This window comes from Pan paniscus, chromosome 18 (assembly GCF_029289425.2).
Source record: "Pan paniscus chromosome 18, NHGRI_mPanPan1-v2.0_pri, whole genome shotgun sequence".
NCBI lineage: Eukaryota > Metazoa > Chordata > Mammalia > Primates > Hominidae > Pan > Pan paniscus.
Window position 1 is genome coordinate 49,183,973 of NC_073267.2, and position 27,687 is coordinate 49,211,659.

A 27,687-nucleotide genomic window follows, 5' to 3' on the forward strand; every position below is an offset into this window, starting at 1 on the left:
GCGGAGAGGCCCACGGCGCGGGCGCAGGCGCGGAGAGGCCCACGGCGCGGGCGCAGGCGCGGAGAGGCCCACGGCGCGGGCGCAGGCGCGGAGAGGCCCACGGCGCGGGCGCAGGCGCGGAGAGGCCCACGGCGCGGGCGCAGGCGCGGAGAGGCCCACGGCGCCGGCGCAGGCGCGGAGAGGCCCACGGCGCCGGCGCAGGCGCGGAGAGGCCCACGGCGCCGGCGCAGGCGCGGAGAGGCCCACGGCGCCGGCGCAGGCGCGGAGAGGCCCACGGCGCCGGCGCAGGCGCGGAGAGGCCCACGGCGCCGGCGCAGGCGCGGAGAGGCCCACGGCGCCGGCGCAGGCGCGGAGAGGCCCACGGCGCCGGCGCAGGCGCGGAGAGGCCCACGGCGCCGGCGCAGGCCCAGGCTCCACTCCCCAGCTGTGAAAGGGTAAGAACTGAGGGTGGCTGAGACTCGGGGTTGTTCAGGGCGGGGTGGGCTCTGGACTCTGGACCCAGCAGGCCCGGCACCCAGGTCAGGGCTCCAGGGGAGGCCAGGTGGGGCGAAGGCCAAGGAGGGGCCGGGGCTGGTCAGGAAGGGCTCCTGGTGACCAGAGCACTTTGCGTAAGCCAGCGTGGGAGGGAGGTGGGCTGGATGAGCCAGGGAGGCGCCGGAAGGGGCCTTGGCAGAGGCGACCCCCTCCGTCAGCCCCCAGGCCACTGAACCCTGGGTAGCGAGAACCGACAGGGGAGGCTGCAGACAGAGGAGTGGAGGCTCGCCGGCTTTGGGGGCTCTGAGTAGAAGCATCTAGGGAGTCCCTCAAGAGGCCCACAAATGCTTCCCCATGGTGAGAAAACAAGGTGCAGAGAAGCGCACGGCGCTGGCGCCGAGGGTCGCACAGCGAGATTTGCTGTGATTTCTTTTATTGCCCCAAATGTACTTCATCTTGGTAGATTTCTATTGGCTTTAAAAATGTGTGTGTTTTGCTGTTGGGGAGTGGGGTGTTATACGGATGTCAGATTTTGCTGGTTGAACTGTTCAGATCTTTTGTAAATCCTTGCTCCTTTTCTGCCTAGTTTCACTCTGTCACTTACACTAGAGTGTGGTGGCATGAACAAGACTCACTGCAGCCTTGACTTCCTAGGCTCAAGTACTTCCCCTGGCTTAACCTCCTGAGTAGCTGGTACTATAGGTGTGTGCCGCCACACCTGGCTAAATTTAAAATTTTTTGGAGAGAAGAAGCCTTGCTATGTTGCCCAGGCTCAAACTCCTGGCCTCAAGCTATCCTTTGTCTTTGCCTCCCAGAGTTCTGGTATTACAGGCGTGAGCCACTGTGCCCGGCCTCTGCCTAGTTTTAACAGTTGCTAAGAGGAGGATGTTGAAGTAGATGTCTTCTTGGTGGGTTAATCCTTTTGTCATTAAGCAGTTGTTATGGTCACTTCCTTTTCACCCCATTGGTGAAGGAGGGGTCCCTGCCCTAAAGTGTAGGAGATGGCTGAACACGACACCTGGCGTGGATGGATGAGATTGACAGCAGTGTTTTAGTCACATATACCCACAGCTCAGAGGAGGACACTGCATGCCACACAGGGTCAGATGAGCACCGCACTGTGTAGCGGAGTGAGGGCTGCGGGCTGAGGAAGCAGGCAGGCTTGGTAGTAACAAGAGCACACAATGACCAATGGTTCCCGAGGGGGCATGCAATTGACTTGTTTGAATAAATTCATGGGCTGGCAGACAGGTGAAGTGAAACTTTTTAGGCTGAGGTGCAACTGTTCTGGCTGATAAAAGAACTAGCCAGGTGGGGAGCCTTTCCTGTTGGGTGGCGGGGTAGGGGGTGTCTGGTAGAAATAGGAAAACGTACGGCTAGGCCTTTGGGGCCCTGTGAGGCTCAAAGATGTCAAGACAGCATAGGAAATTTTAGATCTTAAAATTCAGCCAAGACCCTCTCCAGCTCTGGTAAATTATTTTGCTTGAAGTCTACTTCATGAGATATTAATATATTCACTCCTGCTTCCTTAAAAAAATTAATGATTTCACAGGATATCTTTCTCCATTCTTTTACTTTCAACCTACTTAGGTCCTTAAGTGAGTTTGAAGTTTCTTATGAAGAGTATTTAGTTGGACCATGTGTTTATTATAGACTCTCCATCAATCTGTCTTTTGGTTTATTTAGACCATTTACATTTAAGGTGCTTATTGTTACATAATTGCTTATGTCTGATGTTTTTATTATTTGCTTTGTTGTTTCCTTTTTCTTTCCCTCCATCTTGATCTATTTCTGTATAATGTTGTTGCGTGTATCTCTTTGTATAGTCTTAAAGTGTTTGCTCTGGATGTTAACAACATGTGCGTTGTAATATAGTAGTCTACTGGTACCAGTATTTACCACTTCAAAGTGTGGAAACCTGCCTTGCAATTATGTCTCTTTACCTTTTCCACTTGTATAAATCACTGGCTTGAGTATTAGGTGGTGGTATAGTTTTTGTTTCAGTCGTCAAATGTGATTTTAAGAACTGTGGATTGTCTCGCGTATGTATCCACATTTCTGGTCTTTCCTTTGTCCCTTCTCCCATAGTCCCATATTCATCCCTTCTGCGTGAGAACTTTCTGTAGCCATTTTTTTATTTTGATTTTTTTGTTTTAATTTTTTGTATTGTGGAAATGACACAACATATTTCTGTAGCCACTTTTTAGCATTTCTAAATTGACCGGTGACAAATTCCTATATTCTCTTCCTCTCAGAATGTCTTTATTTCTCTCTTCATTTCTGACGGGTAGTTTCATGGGATATAGAATTTGCAGCCAACAGTTTTTTTGTTTGGTTGTTTTTTTGTTTGGTTGGTTTTTTTTAAGCACTTGAAAATGTTGTGCCACTTCCTTCTGGCCTCCATGGCATTTGAGTTGGCATGTCCCTACAGGCATTCTGCCATTTTTGGTCTTTGTTTTTAGTTTTGAACGTATAATCCGTGTTGCTTTCTTTTGGTATACTTTGAGGTTTGCTCAGCTTCTTGAATCTGTAAGTTTATATCTTTCACCAAATGTGGGAAGTGTCAGGAATTAGTTATTTGCATGCTTTCGCAGCTCTGGTCTCCTGTGGGACTCAGATAACATAAATACGGGGTCTTTTGTTATCATCCCACAGGTCCGTGCAGCTCTGTTCATTTGTTTTCAGCTTATTTCCTATCTATTGTTTAGGCTGGGTGAATTCTGTTGATCAGGTTTCAGCTTCTCTGATTCTCTCCTCTGTCGTCTCCACTTTTACTCAATACAGCCCATCCAGTTAGATTTTTTTAAAATTTCTGTTACTGTATTTCATATTTCTGTAATTTCCATTTGATTCTTCTTCAGTTTCTTTGCTGACATTTTCAGTTCTTTGATTGTTGCCATAGGATTTGTAGTTGCTTGTTGAAGCATGTTTATACTGACTGTTATAAGTGATGAGTCAGATGGTTCCAACATCTGCCTATGTAATTTTTTTTATTTTTGCAGGCAGTCTTCCTGTTTAGGTTTAGTCTGTAGGTCTTGGTCTACTTTGTGGGCTGAGATTCCGATGGCAATTTAATTTCAGAGCCTTCATGGTGTTATTTTGGTCTGTTTGGCTTATATGTATCACTGGGATTCTCCCACCAGTCCCTGCTGTTGCCCACCTGAGGGAACAGGGGAGCTGCCCTAGGCTGGGCCACCTGCTGCAGCTAGATGGGTGGGGAATAGTGGTTGTCTTGGTGTGTGGAGCTGGTTTTCTTGTTGCGGGGAAGATCTCCTTTGATCTGTGGGGACTGAGTCTGCCTGGGTTGCCTTCTACTGCTACGTTAGGAGTTGGGAAACTCTGGGCCTGGGTCACCTTCCTATTGGATGAGGTCCAGGGAGACACCTGGCCACTATGCATTCCCTAGTCCTAGAGTCCCTCAGCAGCCTTTTTCTGTCCACCTTTCGGAATTCTCCATTGATCATCTCCTGTCTGTTATTTCTAGAGTTTGGGTTACATTTCTTAGGAGGGTATAATGTGTTATCTTCTCTAGACCAGAAATCCTTAGTGGTGGTTTTGGGTTGTAACTGTGCTAAAGGGAGAATTGGCGTATTTGTGATGTCGAGTCTTTCTTTTCAAATGAGGACATATCATTATTCAGTAAATAATATTTACAACACCTACTTCCTTGGGTTGAAGAATGTGGTTAAGGCAAGGAAAGTACTTAACGCAGTGCCTAGTGTGGAGAGCACTTACGAGTGTTGGTAGTGATGCTATTCCTTTTGTCCTTTGGTAGCATATTAAAGCTTTTCTTCTTTTTTTAAAAAAAAAAAAGTTCCAGTGCACTTCTTGTTAGGTTTATTCCTATTTTATCCTTTTTTGCTTTTATTACAAATAGGAGCTTCCTATCTTTTATAACGTCCACCTGGTTCTTTGGCCCTTATGTGAAAATGTTTTAATAGCTTTCTAAACATTGCTCTCCCAAATGAGTTTTAACTTGCCTCTTTCTTTTGTTTTCCTTTTTTTGAGACAGGGTCTCACTCTGTCACCCAGGCTGGAGTTCAGTGATGCAATTATGGCTCACTGCAACCTCTGCCTCCCGGGCCCCCAAAGTGCTGGGTTTACAGGTGTGAGCCACTGCACCCAGCCTTACTTGTCTATTTCTTTTAAGAGTGGGAACTATACTTGAGCCCAGAGCTCCAAAAACAAATGAAGGAATGAATGAGTGAATAAGCTCTTCCCATGGGTTTGGTGTGGTTTGGGGCTCTACTCTTAATCTCAATGCTATGTTTTATATAATCTGAAATTTCCCCTAGGTGCGTTACATGATTGTGTTGTGTTGAACTTACATTGAGACTCCTTTTCATATATGCTGGTTATCAGCGTGGGACTTTTCCATTCACTCTTTGAATTTTTCACTTGGGGGACACAGATAGTCGTCTGTGTCTTTCATAAAGAGTGTCCATTGGCCGGGTGCAGTGGCTCATGCCTGTAATCCCAGCACTTTGGGAGGCTGAGGAGGGCAGATCACGAGGTCAGGAGTTTGAGACCAGCCTGGCCAATATGGTGAAATCCCCTCTCTACTAAAAATACAAAAATTAGCCATGCCTGGTGGCGGGTGCCTATAATCCCAGCTACTCGGGAGACTAAGGTAGTAGAATTGCTTGAACCTGGGAGGCAGAGGTTGCATTGAGCTGAGTTCGTGCCACTGCACTCCAGCTTGAGTGACAGAGTGAGACTCCATTTCCTAAAAAACAAAAACAAAAACAAAAGAGTGTCCATTATCTATACTGGAAAAATTGAGATTGGGATTTTGACATGAAGTGTGGAAATGTGGATTGGGTCCATTTAGTTTACCTAAACAGATGATGAAATACTAACTGTTTTATGAAGCATTCTCTAGTGCAAACTTTTGCCTGTGTGTGTAGTGACGGGAACAGTGAGAATGAGGCTTGGAACGTGGAGTGCATTGTGGGCCTGTTGTGGGTGGGGCCAGCAGCACATGCATGCCTGGCTCACAGAGCAGCCTTTGGGTGTTCTTTTCCCAGAGTAGCTCTATGGTGACTTTGAAGACTTGGAAACAGGGGGCGTGCACAAGGGAAAATCGGGCCCCGATACTCAGGTATGACTTTGTCGTAGCTGGCTTTTCTTGGTCATTGTGTTCTGAGAGAGGCCCACATTGGGAAATGCAAATCTTACTTGTGATGTGTGAAGATTGCAGACTGGATGGATAGATTCCTTCCTAAAGGGTGGGGATGTGGGGACCAAAGGGAAGCTTTCTTGTTTACTTGTTAAGTTTTGGACGACAGTTACTACCGTTTCTTGCCATAGTCATTTGCCAAGTCCACTGTGATTTTTCACTCACAGAAGTCTTAGCTTCTCAGACTTACATTCAACCATTGCCATCATTCTCCTCTTTTTAAATTTAAGTGTCATTTAAAAGAATGAAGTCCCTGTTCTCCCTAATATTTCTTTAGAACAGGTTCTGGGAGCATCTGGGTGAGGGACATGTCTGTTATTTTTATTCTAGTTTGTGTTCCCAGCCAGCTTAAGGAATAGCAGCTAATTGTAATGCAGATGTAACAATTTCCTGTAGCAGTACTGTGTTATTCAGAGACAAAGGTTGTGTTGTGGTTTGTTTCATTTTATTGATAATGATAACAGATTTTTGCTAAGATTTTTGTTTAAATAGAACTTTAAAAAATCTAATGTTTAAAGAAAAGACCTTCATAAACATACACAAAATTTTTTCTTCTGGAAATTTAAGAATGAAGATATAGAGAAACAAGGAAGAAATTGACCCCGACAAAGAAAAAAGTGCCAAGAAAAAGCATTTGGATAAGAAGAGAAAATTGAAGGAGATGTTTGATGCGGAATATGATGAAGGAGAAAGCACATATTTTGATGATCTTAAAGGAGAAATGCAGAAACAAGCACAGGTGAGAAACCTCAGTTCCTCTCAGCTCCTTGTCAAGACTATCACATAGTGCAGGAATCCCTGACTTTCTTTGGGTCCCTGCTTCCTATCCTGCTTCTGTGCCTTTCATTTGGACTCCTGGGTAGATGCATGTGAGTGTGTTTATTCATGCAGTGAGCTCATTGTTTCTATAGTCAGAAGGTCACCAGAAAAAGATCCATACCTATTTTGTAAGAAGAATTAGGAAACCGAAATGACTGAAACATGGTCTCTACTTTTGAGACTTTTACAATGTAGTGATCTGAGACAGTGTGTTCATTTCAGTGCAAGCCAATGCTGCCTATTCTGATCGCTGTTCCCTGATTTGAATGGCAGGTGATCAGTGGCCCGTGTGGCTTATGGACACACCAGAGTTCCCAGGGGAAGTGATCTGAAAACTCATCCTGGTCAGAGTTCAGAAGGACATGTGGAGTATAAGGTCAGATGCGGAGATAAGGGAGATGGTGTGGCCCTCCTGCCTGGGGGTGCTGAGCAGGTTGTTGGAGGCAGTGATCTCACTCTGAAGGAGACAGACACAGAAACATGTGTACAGTTGATGGTGAGCATCTGAGTTGCGTCTTGTTAGCGAGGCCAGGAGTGCCTGTGTAAGCTGGAACAGATTAGGTATATGATTTGTGAAATGGAGTTTCATCCTAGGTCTTCATCTAGTCAAAGTACTGTTTCCTGATTAAGCATTAGCTTAGTGGTTGCTAGTCTGTGTTGACCTTTGAAAGGCATGACTAGGCTAACTGAAGTTTTTGCTTCACACCATTTACAATTTAAAACTACTCAGAGCCTTGTGAGCCGTTGGAAAAGACTGAATGTTTCACTCTGAAATGGGAGTCCTTGGAGGGTTTTGAGCAGAAGAGAGACATTCAGGTAATCAGATCACTCTGCCAAGAGATCAGTCTGGTAGAGATCAGTCCGGTGGCACAAACCAGAGGGCTGGCAGTGGAGATGAGACAGAGTCAAACCCGGATAGAGTTTATTTGGAAGCTGGGTCAGTAGGATTTCCTGGTGGACTGAATGTGGGGTGTGTGAGAGGAAATGAGGATGGCAACTGGAAGTTCCTGGAAGGATGGGTTGTTGCAGGTTAGATAGGAAACCCTCTGCAGATGTAGTTTTGGGAAGATGATGTTTGGTTCGGCTGGGTATCATGCAGACAAGCGGAGTGTCAAGTCTGGAGAGACAGGTCTGGTCAGGGACTTAGATGTACAGCCCTCAGCATGTAGATGCCACTTAACGCTGTGAGGTAGCCGGGGAGTGAGTGCAGAGTGACTGGGAGGAGCAAGACTGGCATGGGCGAGATGGGGTGATTGCGGCCGTGAGGCCTGAGAAGTGCCTAGGAGGGAGAAGGAGAAGCAGTGTGACCATGCAGGCATGCAGGAGTCCAGTTGTACACGGAGGCGAAGCACCGTTCAGATCCCCTGCTGTGTTAACTACGGTGAAGGCAGAGTTGACCACTGGAGGAGTCCTTCAGCGTGGAGGCCTTCAGCGATCTTGGCAAACACCAATTTTCATGGATGTAGGAGAATGGGAGCAGAGGAACTGGAGGCTGCAACTGCAGAAAACTTTTGTGGGGTTTTGCTGCAGAGAGAAGCAGAGAAATGAAGCAGTTGTTGGTGGAAGAAGTGGAATCAAAAGGTTTTGAGAAAAGAGAGAGAACAGAGGGAAGAGCTGTTGGAATAAAGTCCAGGAAGAGTGGATGGTGTCTAGTGAGCAAGTGATGTGTGGCCCTGAGTAGAGGCATGGACAAATCATCTGTGCCTGAGCTGCCTGTAGAACTTTCTGTGATCATGGAGATGCACGTCTGTGCTTCCCAATAATGTAACACTGGCCGCAGGTTGATATGGACCACTTCCAGTGTGACTAGTGTGATTGAGGAACTCCATTTTAAATATTATGTAATTGTAATTAATTTTAATTTAAATAGCCACACATAGCTCCTCTATGGGCCAGGTCAGAGCTCTGATAAGGCTGGATATGGGAGGAAACCCTGGTAGAGGGTTGACCGTAGAGGTTCTTTTGGTTTTGGAGTGAATCAGGAAACAGCCATCAGCTGAGTGAAGGTGAGGGTGGTGGTGGGTGTTTGAAGACAAGGGAAAAGTGTGAAAGAATTATTTGGAGAGGAAGGAAAGAAGGTGTGGACTGGGGATGTTTCCAGTGTTTGAGCACACAGGGCTCCACAGTTATCTACATTTGCTGTCCCTTGTAGCAGGAGAGAAGAAAATGGTTGAGACATATTCTGAACAGACTGTAGAGGTAAAATGTGTAGGTTTTTTTTGTTTTTTGTTTTTTTTGAGATGGAATCTCGCTCTATTGCCCAGGCTGGAGTGCAGTGGCATGATCTTGACTCACTGCAACCTCCATCTCCCAGGTTCAAGCGATTCTCTCACCTCTGCCTCCTGAGTAGCTGGGACTACAGGCACGCACTACCACACCCAGCTGATTTTGGTATTTTTAGTAGATATGGGGTTTCACCATGTTGGCGAGGCTGGTTTCAAACTCCTGACCTCATGTGATCTGCCCGCCTCAGCCTCCCAAAGTGCTGGGATTACAGGCATGAGCCACTGTACCCGGCCAAATGTGTAGTATTTTTAATAGGATAAAGCCTACATAATTCTGTCCACAGTTCCTTTACTTAGAAATTGCTCATTTGTTCATGTTAATCCTATGTTTATTACAGATAACAGCATACAGGTTTTTTTCCCCCCTGTCATGTACAGCTGAATCGCACAGAATTTGAAGATCAAGATGATGAAGCCAGAGTTCAGTATGAGGGTTTTTGACCTGGGATGTACGTCCGCGTTGAGTTTGAAAATGTTCCCTGTGAATTTGTGCAGAACTTTGACCCCCATTACCCCATTATCCTGGGTGGCTTGGGCAACAGTGAGGGAAATGTTGGATACGTGCAGGTGGGTCCCTTTGCTGCATATTTGGTGCCTGAGGCTCTGTGGATTTCCCCTCCATCAATCATCTTACACACTCATCCCCCTCAGATGCGTCTGAAGAAACATCACTGGTATAAGAAAATCCTCAAGTCCCGAGATCCAATCATATTTTCTGTAGGGTGGAGGAGGTTTCAGACCATCCCGCTCTATTATATCGAAGACCATAATGGAAGACAAAGGCTTCTAAAGTATACCCCACAGCACATGCATTGCGGAGCAGCCTTTTGGGGTAAAATATGATTACAATAACTTGCCTATTGCCGAGATTAAACCTTACAGGCTGTGTTATTTTAGCTTTGTGCTTTTCCTTTCATAAAATTCCACTCCTAAGATTTTTCTCTTTTCTGGGAGCAGGGAGGTGGTTTGGAGTATATATATAAATCTATATCCAAATCTAAATGTCCATATCCAGTATGTTAAACTAGAATCTAAAATTTGTGGTTTGCTATATTTCTTTTTTTCCTTTTCCTTTAAGACCCTATCATTCCACAGGGAACTGGTTTCTTGGCAATACAGTCTGTCAGTGGCATAATGGTAACTATCTTGGATGATTTCTTTTACAGATTAGTTTGAGAAATATATCCTGAATGTGGGTTATTATGTACATGAGACTTTAAGTTGAAAATTACACATTTTTATTAATATAAACTAAATTTCCCTTTGCTTTTAATCTTTGTACATCCTTTTCAGTAGGGTGTGGGATTAGAGGAGGGGAGGTGGAAGAATTATAATGGTACATTTCCTATTTTTGTGCATCTTTTGCATTTATTTATCTAAGGAGGTACTTGAGCAGTGCTCACCATGTGCTAAGCACTATATGAGGTTGTGAGGAGCCATCAGAGACCACCCAGATACAAGACTCCCTGCAGCTGTGCTGGGGTAGCAGTCTGTTCACTCCATTTTCATTTGACCAGTCAGGCAGGGCAGGGTTTACTGGTCCCATTTAACAGAGAAGGAAGCAGAATAATGAGCAGATGGAATCTTCCCTGGAGGTCCAAATTTTAGTTTCCTAAACATTGCAACAGTATTTTTCTTTTCCATTTCATTCCAAATAAATCAGTATAGTAAAATTACATTCCTCTGAAATCACTCTCAGGAAAGTACTCAAGTAGCCTTTTTTTTTTTTTTTTTTTTTTGAGAGAGAGTCTCACTCTGTCATCCAGGCTGGAGTGCAGTGGCACGATCTTGGCTCACTGCAACCTCTGCCTCCTGGGTTTAAGTGGTTCTCCTGCCTCAGCCTCCCGAGTAGCTGGAATTACAGGTGTGCACCACCATGCTGAGCTAATTTTTGTATTTTTAGTAGAGACGAGATTTAGCCATGTTGGCCAGACTGGTTTCAACCTTCTGACCTCAGGTGATCCACCTGCCTTGGCCTCCCAAAGTGCTGGGATTACAGGTATGAGCCACTGTGCCCGGCCTCAAGTCACCCTTGTTAGTTTGGCTTACCAACTTTAAAGTTTTGGATTGCTTTTGTCAAACCACTGGGTTGCAAGTTCAGATGGTCTCTCTTGTTTTTCTTAGCTATTTTTAAGTAAAATTCACTTTGGTAATTTATTGTGTCACATAGAATTGAAGTTTTTCTCTTGCTAATATTTTTCCTATTTTCAAATTTTGGGGTTCCTGTTAGCCTGATTTTCGGATAGCTGCCACAGGAGTTGTCCTTGATCTGGATAAATCCATAAAAATTTTGAAGAAATTAAAGGTAACTGGTTTTCCATATAAAATTTTCAAGAACACTTCATTTATTAAGGTCTGTATATCTATATATTCTCATATTTATACATGTCCATATTGTTTGAGAAAAGGAATGAAATACGTCTAAAATATGGGCCTCATATTTTTAGAAAAGTGTTTGAAATCTTTTATAAACTTCATATTTTGTTTGCTCCTTTATATTCTGTATTACTTAAATATGCTCAAAAAAGCAGAGGTAAACAGCTATTTAGGAATTGAGGCTGTTACTCCTGACTTCCATGTGAGACTGCCACAGAACTCATATTGAAAATATGTCATTTTATCCACTAGGTTTTGTTTCCTACTTTTTAAATTTGTGTTAAGAAAGGGAAAAAAAATCACAAGTTTGTCTAACTCAGTAGAAAAATTGACAAAGCATTTGCAGACAACTTGGCAAGGGTACAGAGAAATGGATGTACTGTTTTTCAGTATTTGGGGAGGGTGGTTTGAGCACATTTATTGACAATTTCATTAGTGGGGATGTTTCTATTGAAAACACAGAGTTAGGAAGTCTTAAAATGTTCTTGGAATATAAAGTAATAATACCACCGGCGTTTATCTTACTGTTTTCATGTTCTAAGTGCATGCATCTAAGTAAAAGGATCTGGGCTGCAGTCCAGTCTGAGAGATGCCAGCAAAGGCTGCCTAGGCCAGTTCAGTCCAGTAAATCCCTCTTCGATCTTCTCTTCCACACAGACAGCAGGTGATGAGCATGCCCATGAACTCACATGATTATTTTGGGGAAAATGAAAGAGTTGTATTCTTTTTGAGGTAGTAATTCCACTTTCAGGGGCAAATACATTTTGATTATTTTATCACCCTTCAGTGAGTTGTTTTTGTTCTTTAATCAAGGATGTATGTTTGAAGTAAGAAGTAAAGCATAAAGTATATGATTTTGTGTGTGTGTGTGTTTATCTTGCTATACCTGTAGGGAATATTTAATTCTGCCTTGGAAGTGGCCAAATTTGAAGGTGCTGTGATTCAAACTGTCAGTGGGATAAGGGGGCAGATCAAGAAAGCACTCTGAGCTCCAGAAGGAGCTTTCCGGGCCAGCTTTGAGGATAAGCTGATGATGAGCGGTGAGTGTCTTAAGTAGTGTTCAGGGCAGGGTATTACCATTCATGCTTGACTTCTAGCCAGTGTGACGAGAGGCTGGAGTCAGGTCTCCAGAGAGTTGAGCAGCTCCAGCCTTAGATCTCCCAGTCTTATGCGGTGTGCCCATTCGCTTTGTGTCTGCAGTACCCTGGCCACACCCAGTAACAGTTCTGTGATCTATGAGAATAGTTTCCTTAGCGAGCTTTGCCTTCAAATACTTTGCAGCCAGGTAGAGAAGTTTGGAGTGAAGGTTTTGTTCCTTGTTTCTTCACAATATGGATATGAATCTTCTTTTGAAAATGTTAAAGTAAATTACCTCTTTTCAGATATTGTCTTCATGCGAACTTGGTATCCTGTTTCCATCCCAGCCTTCTATAACCCAGTAACATCTTTGTTGAAACCAGTGGATGAGAAAGACACCTGGTCAGGAATGTGGACCACGGGCCAACTCAGGCTCGCCCATGGTGTCAGACTAAAGGCAAACAAGGACTCTCTGTATAAGGTACTGGTCGTGTGTGTGTTAGTGGAGATGAAGCCTGTGCTCTACAGACAGGGAGTCACACAGACACTTTTCTATAATTTCTTACGTACTTTGAATATTCAAGTATAAAGTCTAACGTTAAATTTGATTGAACAATTGTATATTTGTGGGATATTTTGGAATGGAACACCAAAAAATGGTAATAGTGGTTCTTTCTGGATTGAAGACAAACTTTTCTTTTTTAAAATAAATTTTATTTTATATATTTGAGGTTGACAATATGATCTTGAAGGATACATATAGATAGTAAACTGGTTACTATAGTGAAGCAAATTAACATAGCTACCATCTCACATAGTTAGATTTTTGTTTGTGTGACAGGAACAGCTAAAATCTACTTATTTAACAAACATCCCAAAGACAATATATTTTTATTAACTATAGCCCTCATGATGTACACTAGATCTCTAACTTGTTCATCCTACATGTCTGCTACTTTATATTATTTTAATGTACATCTCCCCATTTCCTATTGGTCATTTCCTATTTGGCCCATTTTTCAACTGGTTTGTTTTTCTGCTATTAAGTTGTAAGAGTTCTTTACTAATTTTTGGATATTAACACTTTATCAGATATGTGGTTTGCAAATATTTCTTCCAGTCTGTAGGTTCCCCTTTCATTTTGTTGGTTGTGCCTTTGCTGTGCAGAAGCTTTTTAGTTTGATGCAGTCCTTCTTGTTTATGTTTACATTTGTAGCCTGGCTTGTGGTGCAATATCCAAAAAATTATTGCTAAGGCCAATGTCAAGAGGCTTTCCCCCTATGTTTTCTTCTAGGAGTTTTATGGTTTCAGGTCTTATTTGGGTCTTTGGTCTTGTATCTGTTTTGAGTTGATTTTTGTGTATGGTGTATGATCAGGGTCCAATTTTATTCTTTTGCATGTGAAAATCCTATTATTGAAGAGACTATCTTTTTTTACCATTGTGTTGTCTTGTTTGCCCTTGTCAAAAATTAGTTGACAGTATATGTTTGGATTCATTTCAAAGGTCTCTGTTCTGTTCCATTTGTCTATCTTTTTGTTTTTATGCCAGCACCATACTGTTTTGATTACTATAGCTTTGTAATACAATTTTAAATCAAGAGGTGTGATGCCTCCAACTTTTTCTTTCACAGTAATCTGTTGGCTGTTTGGGGTTTTTTGTGGTTCCATATGAGTTTCAGGATTGTTTTTTCTTTTCTTTTCTTTTCTTTCTTTTTTTTTTTTTTGAGGCGAAGTCTGTCGCCCAAGCTGGAGTGCAGTGGTATAATCTCGGCTCACTGAAACCTCTGCCTCCTGGATTCAAGCAATTCTTCTGCCTCAGCCTCCCAGGTAGCTGGGACTACAGGCACATGCCACTATGCCCGGCCAATTTTTGTAGTTTTAGTAGAGACAGGGTTTCACTATGTTGGCCAGGCTGGTCTCCAACTCCTGACCTTGTGTTCTGCCCACCTGCAGTCTCCCAAAGTGCTGGAATTACAGGCGTGAGCCACTGTGCCTGGCCAGGATTGTTTTATTCTGTTCTGTGAAGAATACCGTCAGAACTTTGATGAGGATTGTGTTAAATCTGTATATTTGCTTTGGGTAGTGTGCACATTTTAACAATATTAATTCTTCTGATCCATAAACATAGGATGTCTTTCCATTTGTTCATGTCTAAATTTCTTTCATCAATGTTTTATGGTTTTCAAGTGTACACATCTCTCACCTTCTTGGTTAAATTTATTCCTAAGTTTTTGTTTTTCTTTGATGCTATCGTAAATGAGATTATTTTCTTGATTGCTTTGTCAGCCAGGTTATTTGTATATAGAAATGCAACTGATTTTTATACGTTGAGTTTATACCTTGCAGCTTAACTGAATTGATTTAGTAGTTCTCACAGTTTTTTGTGGAATCTTTGGAGTTTTTTACATAAAGGATCTTGTCATCTGCAAATAGAGATAATTTTACTTCTTTAATTTAGTTGCCTTTTTTTTCTCATCTGATTGCTCTTGCAAGTACTCTATTGAATAAAAGTGATGAGGCTGGCCATCCCTATCTTGTACTCAATCTTAGTGGAAAAGCTTTAGTTGTTCCCCACTAACTATGATTAGACTGTGGGTTTTTCATAAATGGTCTTTATTATGTTGAGGAACTTTCCTTCTATACATAAACTATTAAGAGGTTTTATCAAGAAAGGTTGCTAAACTTTGTTAAATGCTTTTACTGCATCAATTGAGGTGACCATGTCGTTTTATCTTTCATTTTGTTAATGTGATATATCACATTGATTGATTTACATATTTTTAACCAGCCTTGCATGCCAGGGGTAAATCCCACTTAAACACGATGTATAATGTTTTCAATGTGTTGTTGAATTCTATTTGCTAAAATTTTTTTAGGATGTTTGCATCAGTGTTTAATTTATTGGAGAAGTTCACCTGTAGTTTTGGTTTGTTTGTTTGGTGTGTGTGTGTGTGTGTGTGTGTGTGTGTTTTGGTTTGGCTTAGGTATTAAGGTGATACTGGCCTGGTAAAATGTGTTTGGAATTATTTCCTCTCACTCTGTTTTTGCGAAGAGTTTAAGAAGTAAACTCCAGGAGATGGGAGTGACTCTGGACATGGGAGTGACATGATAGTGACTCTGGACCCTGCAGTGGTGGGACACAGCAGCATCTCAGTCTCTGTGAGGCCAGGTGCAGCATCAACAAGGACCCCAGAATGGTGGAGCACTACTGTGGCTTGGGCCCTCGGGGGCAGGGACCAGTGCAGCAACTACTTCTCTCCCTGGGGAGGCAGGTGCCTGGGCAACTCAGATTCTCCAGGGCTAGTCCAGTTCCAAGGAAGCAGGGTTCTACAGTTGTTTGTCCTGAAGGGCAAGGTACCCCAGTTCAGCCAATGCTGTTTTCCTGGGATATGGGGGTGCCATATTGACTCATCCCTGGCAGGTGTGGCTGCTCAGCTCAGCCAAGACACTGATTCCCTGTGAAGCAGGGCAGTGCTTCAGCTCTCGTGCAGTGGGGGGTGTGACTGCTCAGACTGGCCAAGGCACTGATTCCCTGGAAAGCAGGGCACCAAGTCAGTTCAGGCTCCAAGGGGCAGGGCACAATGGCAGCTGGGAGGGGAGGGGCACAGCAGTGTGGCCCCGCAGGTGCGGTGTATGCTGTGATGTGGGCATCATTTGTTCCCACCAGCCATTTGAAATTTCATCCATTTGAAATTTGATTCCAAATGTGGTGGTGTGGGAGGTGGGGCCTAGTGGGAGGTATTTGGGTCACAGGGCAGATCCTTTATGAATAGATTAATGCCTTTTCATGGGACTGGATTAGTTACCAGGAGTGGATTGTTATCAGAGTGAGTTCAGCTTCCTAGACTCTCGTGTTTCCTCTCTTGCCATGTGAGCCCCTTGCATACACCTGTTTTGCCTTCCACTTTCCCCATGAGATGAAGCAGCACAAGACCCTCACCAGTTGTGCTGCCCGATCTCGGACTTTTCAGACACAAGCAGGGTGAGCCAAATAAACCTTTTTTATAAAATAAGTTACCCCGAGTCTCAAGTATTCGGTTACAGCCACACTAAATGGCCTAAGACAGTGTAACAGCGGCTCGGGGGTGGTGGGCCACTAGGTGGGTGTGATATAGAGCAACAAAGCCTGAGGATGGAAGAAGGGTTCGGTGGCTGCTCACCCTGGGTGGGACATGCTCCCGCAGTGGTCCAGGTCCAGGAGGGCACGTTGCAGCAGCAGCTGGTCCATGGGGGAGGGGCACAACGTCAGTTCCTTCTCTGAGGGGAGTGCTGGGGCTACTGGGCCCCTCTTGCTTCCTTATCCCTGCAAGGAGACATCCCCTCTACTTCAAGCTGATCCCTCTGGGGGAATGGGTGGTGGGGGCCAGATGTTTCCTTCCCTCCTTTATGTGACCATCCTGGTTTTCTGTGCTCTACTGGATTTCTGCTACTCCTTGTTGCACTCTGGGGCTCTCTTTTAGTGACTTTCATCAAAATATAGTTGTTTGCTGCTTTGGCTGTCTTCGTCAGGAGATGAGTGCAAGGGGCTATTGATCAGCCCCTTGCTGGCGTCACTCCCTCTTAAACTTTTCACTGGGTACTCTTTTGAACTATTTTTTCCCCCACTGTATACATGTATTTTTTAAACGTTAATGTGCTAATTTCTACTGAAGCAATGTGGATTTTTCTGAAAGTTTTAATGTTTTAATAAGCTTTTTATTGAAATGTTAATGTCCATACAGAAGAGTGCCCAAATCATAAGTGTGCATCTAGATGAACTATAGCACACCAGGCTGCCACGCCCTGGACCAAGCAGTAGCCTTGACCTGTGGCCTCTCCCAGGCACTGCTGCCCCAACCCACAAAATAGCTACTTTCCCAGTTCCTGATGTAGATTTGTTCTGCCTGGTTTTAACTTCTATAAAATACAGCACATTCTATTTAGCCTGGCTTCTTTGGTTCAGTATTACAGAATACATCCATGTTCTTGTCTATGGCAGATACTGATTTATCGTCATTGTTGAGTTCCATTATATGACTGTGTCACCATTTTTCCATTGATGAGTAAAATGATTTCCTATTTTTGGCTGTTATCCCACGGCCCTGAACACTAGGTCTAGATATGGGACTTGCAGGTATGCAGGGGCACAAGCACTTCTGCTGGGGGATCCCTGGGTGGGGTGGAGACTCCAGGGCACCTGTGCTCTGCTTCAGTGTGGAGGCTTCTGGGAGGCTTCTGTGTCGTGTTCTGGGAGCACAGTGGCTTGGCTTCCACCACCAGCAGCAGCTTAAAGAGTTCCTGCTGTTCCACATGCTTGCCAACAATTGGCCTCTTGAGTTTTTTTTTTTTTTTTTTTTTTAAGTTTTCAGTGCCTGCCTGGACTTGTGTTTTCATTTAGATTTTGGTTTCTTAGAACTTTTGTTTTTCTCTTCACAGCTTAACAATGCATTTGAAAAGATTTGTTTTCATGTGGAGTATTCAGTTTTGTAATAAGAGGGTTGTTCAAGGCATCAGTCTGCCACTCTGCTAGAAACAGAAGTCTCCCAGGCATTTCTTTTTATATAAAGTAGTTAATGAAATTTTGAACCATCTTACATGAATTTTTATTAAAATACACTTTAGGATGTGGTGCCGATTATCCATTCTACTCTTTTGTAACAGGTAGATTTCTCTGAATTCTTGAATTTGAAAACAACTGGGGTTCCTAAACAGAGAATATGGAATATTATTAGGGATGATGTCTTTAATAATACATTTCAAGATAAGAGAAACTTTTTCTATATAGTTGACTTTAATAAAAGCCTAGGGCAAAACTTTCAATATATTAACAGTATTTATGAGGCAGTTAAGAATTTGGGTCATCTCCATTTCCGCTAAAAATACAAAAAAAATAGCCAGGTGTGGTGGCGGGCATCTGTAGTCCCTGCTACTTGGGAGGCTGAGGCAGGAGAATGGTGTGAACCTGGGAGGCGGAGTTTGCAGTGAGCTGAGATCATGCCACTGCACTTTAGCCTGGGCAACAGAGCAAGACTCCATATCAAAAAAAAAAAAAAGAATTTGGGTCATCTCAATTAAACATAGAATTTAAGATTACGTTGAAAATTCAGTACAGAGTATTTTGCCTTCATCTGTTGTTTGAGTCTCCCTTCTTTTAGCCATCCTTCCATCAGAAATAGAATACCAACTTAAACTTCTTAATTAGAATCAGGAATCAGGACTCTTTGGCTGCTGATTGAAGGAAGAACTGTCCTTAAATCCAGAGTGGGCCGGGCATGGTGGCTCATGCCTGTAATCCTAGCACTTTGGGAGGCCAAGGCAGGTGGATCACCTGAGGTCAGGAGTTCAAGACCAGCATGACCAACATGGTGAAACCCCATCTCTACCGAAAATACAAAAATTAGCCGGGCGTGGTGGTGTGTGCCTGTAGTCCCAGATACTTGGGAGGCTGAGACAGGAGAATTGCTTGAACCTGGGAGGTGGAGGTTGTGTCAGTCAAGATCGCACCACTGCACTCTAGCCTGGGTGACAGGGCGAGACTCCATCTCAAAAAAAAAAAAATCCAGAGTGGTTGGTATTCAAGACAAAAAGCTAGATCATTTTTGTTAGTCTGAGAAATAAGCACCTTAGTGGCCCAAAGACAAGGCCTGAAATTTCCATGAAAAGAAACTGGGATCTATTCATCTGTTCTGTTGAGACCTGATAGTTCTATACCATAGAAATAGGCACAGTGGGTTTCGGGGGGAGAGTTGTAAGTATAAGCTCTCTGTACCTCTGTTTACTGTTTGGTGAGAATTTGGGTGTCCACTGAGGCAGTTCATACTTGGCGGATGATTGAGTCCTGATTTCTCAGGGCCAGCAGACTCTGGTGTTACTGATCTTGTGGAAAAGTCAACCCAATGAGAAGATTTTATGCAGAAGTTTTAAATGCACATTGATCATAATTTGAATATGTCACAGTGTTTATTTTTCTTTTCAGCCAATCCTGAGGCAAAAGAAACATTTTAATTCACTGCACATTCCAAAAGCCTTGCAGAAGGCCCTGCCATTTAAGAACAAGCCCAAGGCCAGGCGCGGTGGCTCACGCCTGTAATCCCAGTACTTTGGGAGGCTGAGGCGGGCGGATCACGAGGTCAGGAGATCGAGACCATCCTGGCTAACATGGTGAAACCCTGTCTCTACTAAAAATACAAAAAATTAGCCAGGCGTTGTGGCGGGCGCCTGTAGTCCCAGCTACTTGGGAGGCCGAGGCAGGAAAATGGCATGAACCTGGGAGGCGGAGCTTGCAGTGAACTGAGATCGGGCCACTGCACTCCAGCCTGTGCGACAGTGCAAAACTCTGTCTCAAAAAAAAAAGAAAAAACAAAAAACAAAAAACAAACCCAAGACCCAAGCAAAGGACAGGCAGAGACGGGCCGTCATGCGTGAGCCTCATGAAAGAAAGGTACTGTCGCCCGTGCCGTACTGCACGCTGCATTTAGATAGGAAAAGAACACTCTCAGTAGCACACTTCCTGTTTCTACTGCAGTCTCAGTTATTCAGGGTACTGGAACTAAAGTCAGAGGAAGAACTGGAGTCAATTTCCCTTCCTTTGCATGGTCCTGCTCTGCCCTTTTCTTTTGATGGGGGATAACAGGCACATGACTGGGGAACCCTTCTGTCTTGGTTAGCTGCACACGGTGTCCACAGAATGATGAACAGAGGTAGTAAAGGTAAAATGCGATCACACTTGTGTCTCCATGCCAACAATGACTTCCTAGCACAGGATGCATTTTCATGCGGTTAATATTCATTTGGATCGTGGGTTGCCTCTAGTCTTAGTGCTTAGGATGTGAGTGTGTGGTGGCTGAGAGCATTCTGATACTCACCAGCTTTTTTCCTTGTCAGATCCTCGCACTGCTGGATGCTCTGAGTATGGTGCACAGTCAGAAGATGAAAGCCAAGGACCAGTGACACCTGCACAATAAAGAGCACTTCAGAGCCAAGCAGAAGGAGGAGGAGGAGAAGCTGAAGTGGCAGAAGGACCTCAGGAAGAAGCTCTTCCGAATTCAGGGGCAGAAGGAAAGAAGAAACCAGAAGTCCAGTTTGAAGGGGGCTGAGGGCCAGTTGCAGTGAGCCTTTGGACTGGAGGGACTGTCCCTGGATCTGCAGAGGTGGACATTTTCAAACATCACAGTTTGAATGCCTGTGAATGACAAGTCAGTGGGCAAGAACTCAAGAGATGTCTCTACACAAACTGTGCCTGCAAGAGGAACAGAGAAGCCTGGGCTACTGGGACTGGGTTCATTCTCATCACTTGGGGCTGTCGAGATTTAAAGTAATGTAAGCTGTGGTTGTGTGGATTCTCTTACTTTCCTCTGCCTACCTCAGTTTAATTATTTTGTCCTGCAAAAATACCATTAAAATATTTTTTTGTTAGTTTTGGCTTAGTAGTTTTCATTGGGGATGAATGCCTGACAATTCTTTGTGGATAATTATTTATGCTACCACCTTCATGAAGAGTCCTCCAGAAGAGAAAGAAATATTCACTTGAACCCTCAGCTCTCATGCAAAATTTTAGAGAAGAGTGTGTAGTGTTTTTGTTGTGTTTTTTGTTTGAGTGACACACAAACCTAGATGGTACAGCGTACTACGCACCTGGGATCTATGGGCTCCTTTGATCACTGGCCCTCGTGGACATTTTCTATCTTATGTCATATGTTCTGCACATTAGTATAGTGACAAGGTAACAGTAAGTACTTTTTTAAAGCTTTAGACTTAGGAGATTGTTGTCTCATGTGCAGAGACCAAGGAAATTGTATGTATCAGTGAGATAGGCTTCCCATATTATGCTCATGCGTTATACCTGCCTAGCTACATTGCCTTTTTTTAAATTAAACATTATATTGATGTAATCATACTATTACATAGGCGATATATGTATTTTATGATTGTATGTTGATATAGTTATGGGGAATCTAATCCTATACGATGGAATCATAGATTCACATATAGTTGTATGTTTTGCCCAATTTCTTTCAGTGGTAATGTTTCACACATATCACAATCAGGATGTTGACATCAATACAGCCCACTGATTTTATTCACCTTTCCTCAGCTTTACTTTCCCCAAGTATACTCCTCCAGGTATGCATGGGTGTGTAGAAATATGGAATGCAGCTGGGCACAGTGACTCACACCTGTAATCCCCGCACTTTGGCATGCTAAGGCAGGAGGATCACTTGAGCCCAGGAATTTGAGACCAACTTGGGCAACATGGCAAAACCTCATCTCTACAAAAAATAAAAAATTCACCTGGTGTGGTGGTGCATACCTGTAGTTCCAGCTGCTTGGGAGGCTGAGGTAGGAGGATCACTTGAGTTCAGGAAGTTGAGGCTGCAGTGAGCCATGATAGCACCACTGCACTCCAGCCTGGGCGACAGGGCAAGACCCTGTTTCAAAAAAAAAAAAAAAATTTATATATATATATATATATATACATATATATATATGTGTGTGTGTATGTAGAACACTTCATGAATTTGTGTGTCATCTGTGCATGGGGCCCATGGTGACCTCTGTGTTGTACCAGTTACAGTATGTGTGCTGCTGATAGGAGTACCACATTGCCTTTAACAACATCATAGGGGCCAAAGAGGGTCGGCAGGATTATGAGCAGTTGGCCTAGTCTGGGAGGCTCTCTAAAAACCTAAAGTTGTCAGCAGACAGGTGCTCAGCTTTATATCTCCATAAGAAGGGAAGAGGATGTGAAGATCCTGTCAGGGCTGGGTCCACCTGGGAAGTGACAATTGGAACATGCCCAGACCTCTCTGAGCAACTCTGGGTGTACATTTTCCTCTATTCCTCAAGAGCAATTGTGAATTTGATCATCCAGTATGCTGATAGGCCTGGGGACTGACACATAGTAAGCCCATAACAATTATAATTTAAAACTAATTTGTTATATAGCATAATTGATATATTTTAAAATGCAAAACTATAATTCAACTAAAATATACAAGGCACTCTAAGTCATGCCATGTTTTAAGTAGCTTACAAGGTGATCAGCAAGTGTCTTATACAACAAGCAAATTTGTTCAAAGAGAAGCCTTGCAAATAATTATTTATAATTGTATGGTTTTATATTTTAGCCAGAAGAGTGAAATTGTTTAGCAATGGGGGAAATAAAAGAATGTTTAATTACAGTTGCAGATAATTGCCTTTTCCAAAGACAATGTATGTAGGCAGAAGTCATACCTGTTAATATTAAAAATCTTGGTTTATCATATTTGGAGAACAAGGGAAATAAAAAGTTAGTATATCAAGATTATTTAAAACTAAAGTTAAGGAATCTCTAATGTCTGAAAGAAACAATAAATAGCATTTTCTATGTAGAATTTTTATTGTTGAAGGTTCCACCTGGCCAGGTTAGTAAAATACAGTCAAGCATCAGTTAAGGATGGGGATATATTCTGAGAAATGTATCATTTAGGCAATTTTGTCATTGTGTAAACATCATAGAGTGACACACAAACCTAGATGGTACAGCCTACTGTGCACCTGGGCTCTATGGTATGGCCTATTGCTCCTAGGCTACAAACCTGGGCAGCATGTGACTGTACTGACTACTGTAGGCAGTTGTAACACAGTGGTAAACATTTGTGTATCGAAACATATAAAAGGCATAGCAAAAATACAATATTGTGGAACCACTGTCGTATATGTGGTCCATCCTTGACTGAACGTCGTGCAGCATGTGGCTATATGTATACACATAGTTTTTGCTGTGAGTTTGCATCCATCTCATAGGAAGACATATATCAAAATAAGGACCAGACTGGAGAGTGTGTAAATTACTTTTCAATACTAATGGCTTATTAATCTGATATTGTCACAAGTATGTTGCAAAAATAAATTCCACCAGAATGTGAGTTCCATGAGAGCAGGAACTGGGTTGTTCACCTTGTTGGCACTTGGAGTAGAGCCACTGAGCATCGTGCGGCATAAAATTGCTTGGAAGAAAGAAGGGAGGGCATTCCAGGTAACCGAAGCATTGCTATGCAAAGTAAGCATTTGCCCTCTGAACTATTTTAACAATTTTTATAGAAACCTTTCTCAATTGCATTAAACTTTGTAAATTGTAAAAATTATTCTGTAATACCTTTCTATCTTTTTACTATGCACAGGCAGCCATAGGTGCTGGGTATGTTTTGAAAACATATTGAACCTATAGTGTATGTATCTTTCTATGCCATTAAATATTCTTATTTAATCATAGATGTGTTCAGGTGTGTTTGGTTTCCTATTTGTGGATGTACTAGATTGTTTTCTTTTTTTAACAAAACCTGTGAACTTGCTTTAAGTATTATCATTTGGTGACATGGCTGCCATTTCAGAAATAATTGTTTGAGCAAACAGGAGAGCGACCGGGTCTGATTCAGCTCTCTGGAGGCTTCAGAGCTTACCCCGCTGATGGGAAAAGAGCATCGATTTAATTGCCCTTGTTACTGACTTCTAGTGTCTAGTATTTTGCCAGACTCAGGTATTTCTTAAAGCCATTATTCAGAGTCTTCAGCAAGGACATTGTATTTTATTTGTGTCTTCTTAGTTTTACCTAGTTTATTTCATGGTTTTAAAGTATTGTACATTTTTATAATCCTTTAACAAGACAAAAGGTTAAGATGTTGGACATTTAAATGCCAAAGGTGTTTTATTATGAGACTTAGAATTTCATATTTGGGGATGGTACCTTATTATTGAAAATCAGATAAACTTTGGTTGGGTGGGTATTTGGAGGAATCTTTTAAGTCTTTTCTTAAGCAAAGTTTGGACATTCTAAAATAAGGTTGCCAACTGACATGTAGAGAGAGAAGGATGTGTCATACATTTAGACCAGGTGGCCTGTCCTGTAACTTTTTTGTGGGGGAGGGGTGGGCTTGTTTTTTGTGTGTTTTGGTTTTTTCCAATTTTTGTTTTGTGATAAAATATGCATAATAAAACTTAATTTATCAATTTTTAATTGTATGAGTCGGTGGCATTAATTACCTTCACAGTGCTGTTGCAGCCATCTTCAGAGCCTTTCCATCATCCCAAACTGAAACTTTGTACCCATTAAACAACATCTCCTCATTCCCTCCTTCCCCCAGCCCCTGCAACCACCATTCTGTTTTCTGTCTCTGAGTGACTACTCTAGATACATTTGCAAATGGAATCATACAATATTTGTCTTTTTGTGTCTTGTTTATTTCACTTAGCATACTGTCTTCAAGGTGTGTCCAGTTGCAGCATGTGTCAGAATTTCCTTCCCTTTTAAGGCTGAATAATATTCCCAGTGAATGTCTTTACCACATGTTGCTTATCCATTCATCTGCTGATGGACGTATGGGCTATTGGGAATAATGTTGCTTGAACATTGGTGTGTAAATATCTGTGTGAGTCTCTGTTTCAGTTCTGTGTGTAAAAGTGGAATTGCTGGGTCAAATGTCATTCTGTGTTTAATTGTGTGAGGAACTGCCACACTGTATCCACAGCTGCTGTGGATTCCTTACATTCCTTCTAGCAATATGTACAAGGGTTTCAATTTCTCCACAGCCTAGCCCACCCTCATTACTCTGTTTTTTTGGTTGGTTGGTTGATTGGTTTCTTAAAAAACAGGCATCCTAGTGTAAAGTTGCATCTCGTTGTGATCTGCATGTCGGTAATGACTAGTGATGTTGAGCATCTTTCTGTGTGCTTATTGGCCATCTACAGACCTTCTTTGGAGAAATGTCTATTCAAGTCCTTTGAATCAGATTTTTTTGTTGTTGTTGAATTGTAGAAGTTCTTTTTATATTCTGGATATTAAACCCTTATCAGATAAACCATTCACAAATATTTTCTCTCATTCTTTGGGGTGCCTTTTCACTCTGATAGTGTCCTTTGATGCGCAAAGGTTTTTTAATTTTGATAAAGTCCAATTTATTTTTTCATTTGTTGCCTGTGCTTTTAGTGTCATAGCCAAGAAATTGCCAAATTATTGTTTAGTTTTTTAAAAGTATTTATGTGATTATTTGGCTGATACCTGTCTCTAATGATTGACAGCACTTCTTGAGCGTGGCTTTTAAACATGCAAATTTGATGTCACTTTCCGAGGCTCCTTCCATGGCTTCCCTTTGCTTCTAGGCCGCGGCCCTTGTCTGGCCTCGCTGCTGCTCTGGCCCCTGCCCTCCTCTAGGGCCTCTCTTCTGCTGCCTCCAGCTCTGGCCACAGTGGCCTTTCATTCCTCAGTGCACTTGCCTGGGGTCCTCAACACTTGCAGTTCCCTCTGCCTGGAATGCGGCAGCTCCTACGTCCCCCTCCCTGCCTCTACCTCCTCGCTGCTCCTTCTGACGCTGGTCCTGAGACCACTGGTCGGTGCGGCCTTCCCTGGACCCTCTCCAAACTCCCCAGTACTCCTCCAAACTTTTCCCCAAAAAACCAGTGGCACTCAATTGTGCCGTCCAGGGACCCCTGGGATTTTCACGACCCTGTCAGCAGCTGAGTGAGGTCAAGAATGTTTCGTGACAATAAGAAGACGTTATTGATCTCTTTTCACTGGAACTGGGAGTGTCTTGCGGGGGGACAGCGGGCTGAGGATGCAGCTGTGTTAGGACGTGACAGCTCGCACAACTGAAGCACCTTCACTTTCCCACAGTTTTTTTTCTTTTTTTTTTTTTGCTTTGGAAAACATTTCTCACAAAAATATGCGACTTATGTTACCATGTAATGGGCTTGCTTCTGTTATTTTAAAACAAACTAATAAATCTCTTAAATGTTTCTCGGCTTTATTTTTTGTCGTTATGGTTCCTTTTCTTCTGTTTTCCCCAGCTTTATGAAAGTTTAATTGACAAACTTGCATATCTTTACTGCTCACAGCGTGCTGCTTTGCTGTATGTGTGCCCTGTGGAAAGCTTCGTGGCGCTGCTGCACACCTCCATCACCTACTGCGGTGAGGGCCCCTGGGATCTGCGCTCTCGGCGCTGCGCCCTCGCTCCCCGCTGTGCCTGAGCACACCCCCCCCGCCCCGGCCCTGGGACCCACTCCCGCTGCTGGAACCGCACCCATGGCCGGCGCCCAGTCCCCAACCCCGCTTTAGTTTCCACCCACGTGAAGAAACTCAGCCTCGGTCCTGTTTAGGCACGGAAAGGGCTGGAGAACCGCGTCCTTCCGAGGCGCCCCCAGCGCGGCTCCCCACGGCGTGCAGGACCTCGGACTGTCGCGCTGCGCCCTGGGATGCACAGGAGGTGGGACCCAGGAGCGAAGGCCCTGCAGCGTCCCAGACTGGACGTGGCCCTGCACCCCCAGCTGCTGGGCTGGCTGGGACATGCATGAGATTGAGCGCTTTACAAACTGTCGGTCTTTCTGGGAAAGTTAAAGAACGCCCTGCAGCCGCTTCACCTGCTGCTGAAAGGAGCCCGGGCAGGGCTGGTCACTCCGCGCCACACCCCGCTCGCCAACACCGGAAGGTGAATGTTCAGAACATTTTTATCATTTAAAGCCAGTATACCGGCTGGGCGCGGTGACTCACACCTGTAATCCCAGCGACTTGGGAGGCCTAGGCAGGAAGATTCGATTGAGCCCAGGAGTTCCAGAGCACCCTGGGCAACATGGCAAGACCCTATCTCTACAAAAAAAAAAAAAAAAAGCCGGGAGTGGTGGCGCGCACCTGTGGTCCCAGCAACTCGGGAGGCTGAGGCGGGAGGATGACCTGAATTCAGTAGGTCTCCAGCCTGGGCGACAGAGTGAGACCCTGTCTACTAATAAAGCCAGTGTACCTAAAATACCATCATAACATGGAATCAGTATAAAAATGATTATTGAACTACTTAACATTCCTGTTTTGTGCTAATTCTTTGAAATTTGGTGTAGTGTTTTGTTTTGTTTTGTTTTTTGAGACAGAGTTTCGCTCTTTTTGCCCGGGCTGGAGTGCAATGGCACGATCTCAGCTCACTGAAACCTGCCTCCCAGGTTCAAGCGATTCTCCTGCCTCAGCCTCTGGAGTAGCTGGGATTACAGGTGCCTGCCACCATGCCCGGTTAATTTTTTTGTATTTTTAGTAGAGACAGGGTTTCTTCATGTTGGCCAGTCTGGTCTCAAACCCCTGACCTCAGGTGATCCACCTACCTCGACCTCCCAAAGTGCTGGGACCACAGGCATGAGCCACTGTGCCCGGCCCGGTGTGTACTCTTATAACACCTCTCAATTGAGATCTAAATTTTGTGGGAAATAATCTATATTTAGATTTCACAGTATTCACAGTTGAAAAAATAGATGTATATCCCCTTGTTTCAAATGTAACTGAACCTAGTGACTTGTTTGAAATTCAAATTAATTAAAATAAAAAATGTCCAGTTCTCGGCAGCAGTTGCACATTTCAAGGGCTCAATGGCCCCATGTGGCAGTGGTCCCGTAGAGGACGGCACAGCTCTAGACATGGTGTAGGAAGTTGGAGAAGGCTTCCTTAGGGAAGCAAGTGATGGTTGAACCATGACCAGAAGTTGGTTA

At 43.5% G+C, this 27,687-nt stretch overlaps 1 pseudogene; it reads left to right on the forward strand.

The window, feature by feature from the left end:
- Positions 1 to 371: 371 nt before the first annotated feature.
- LOC112438758 (ribosome biogenesis protein BMS1 homolog) lies at positions 372 to 20,597 on the forward strand (annotated as a pseudogene).
- Positions 20,598 to 27,687: the final 7,090 nt, after the last annotated feature.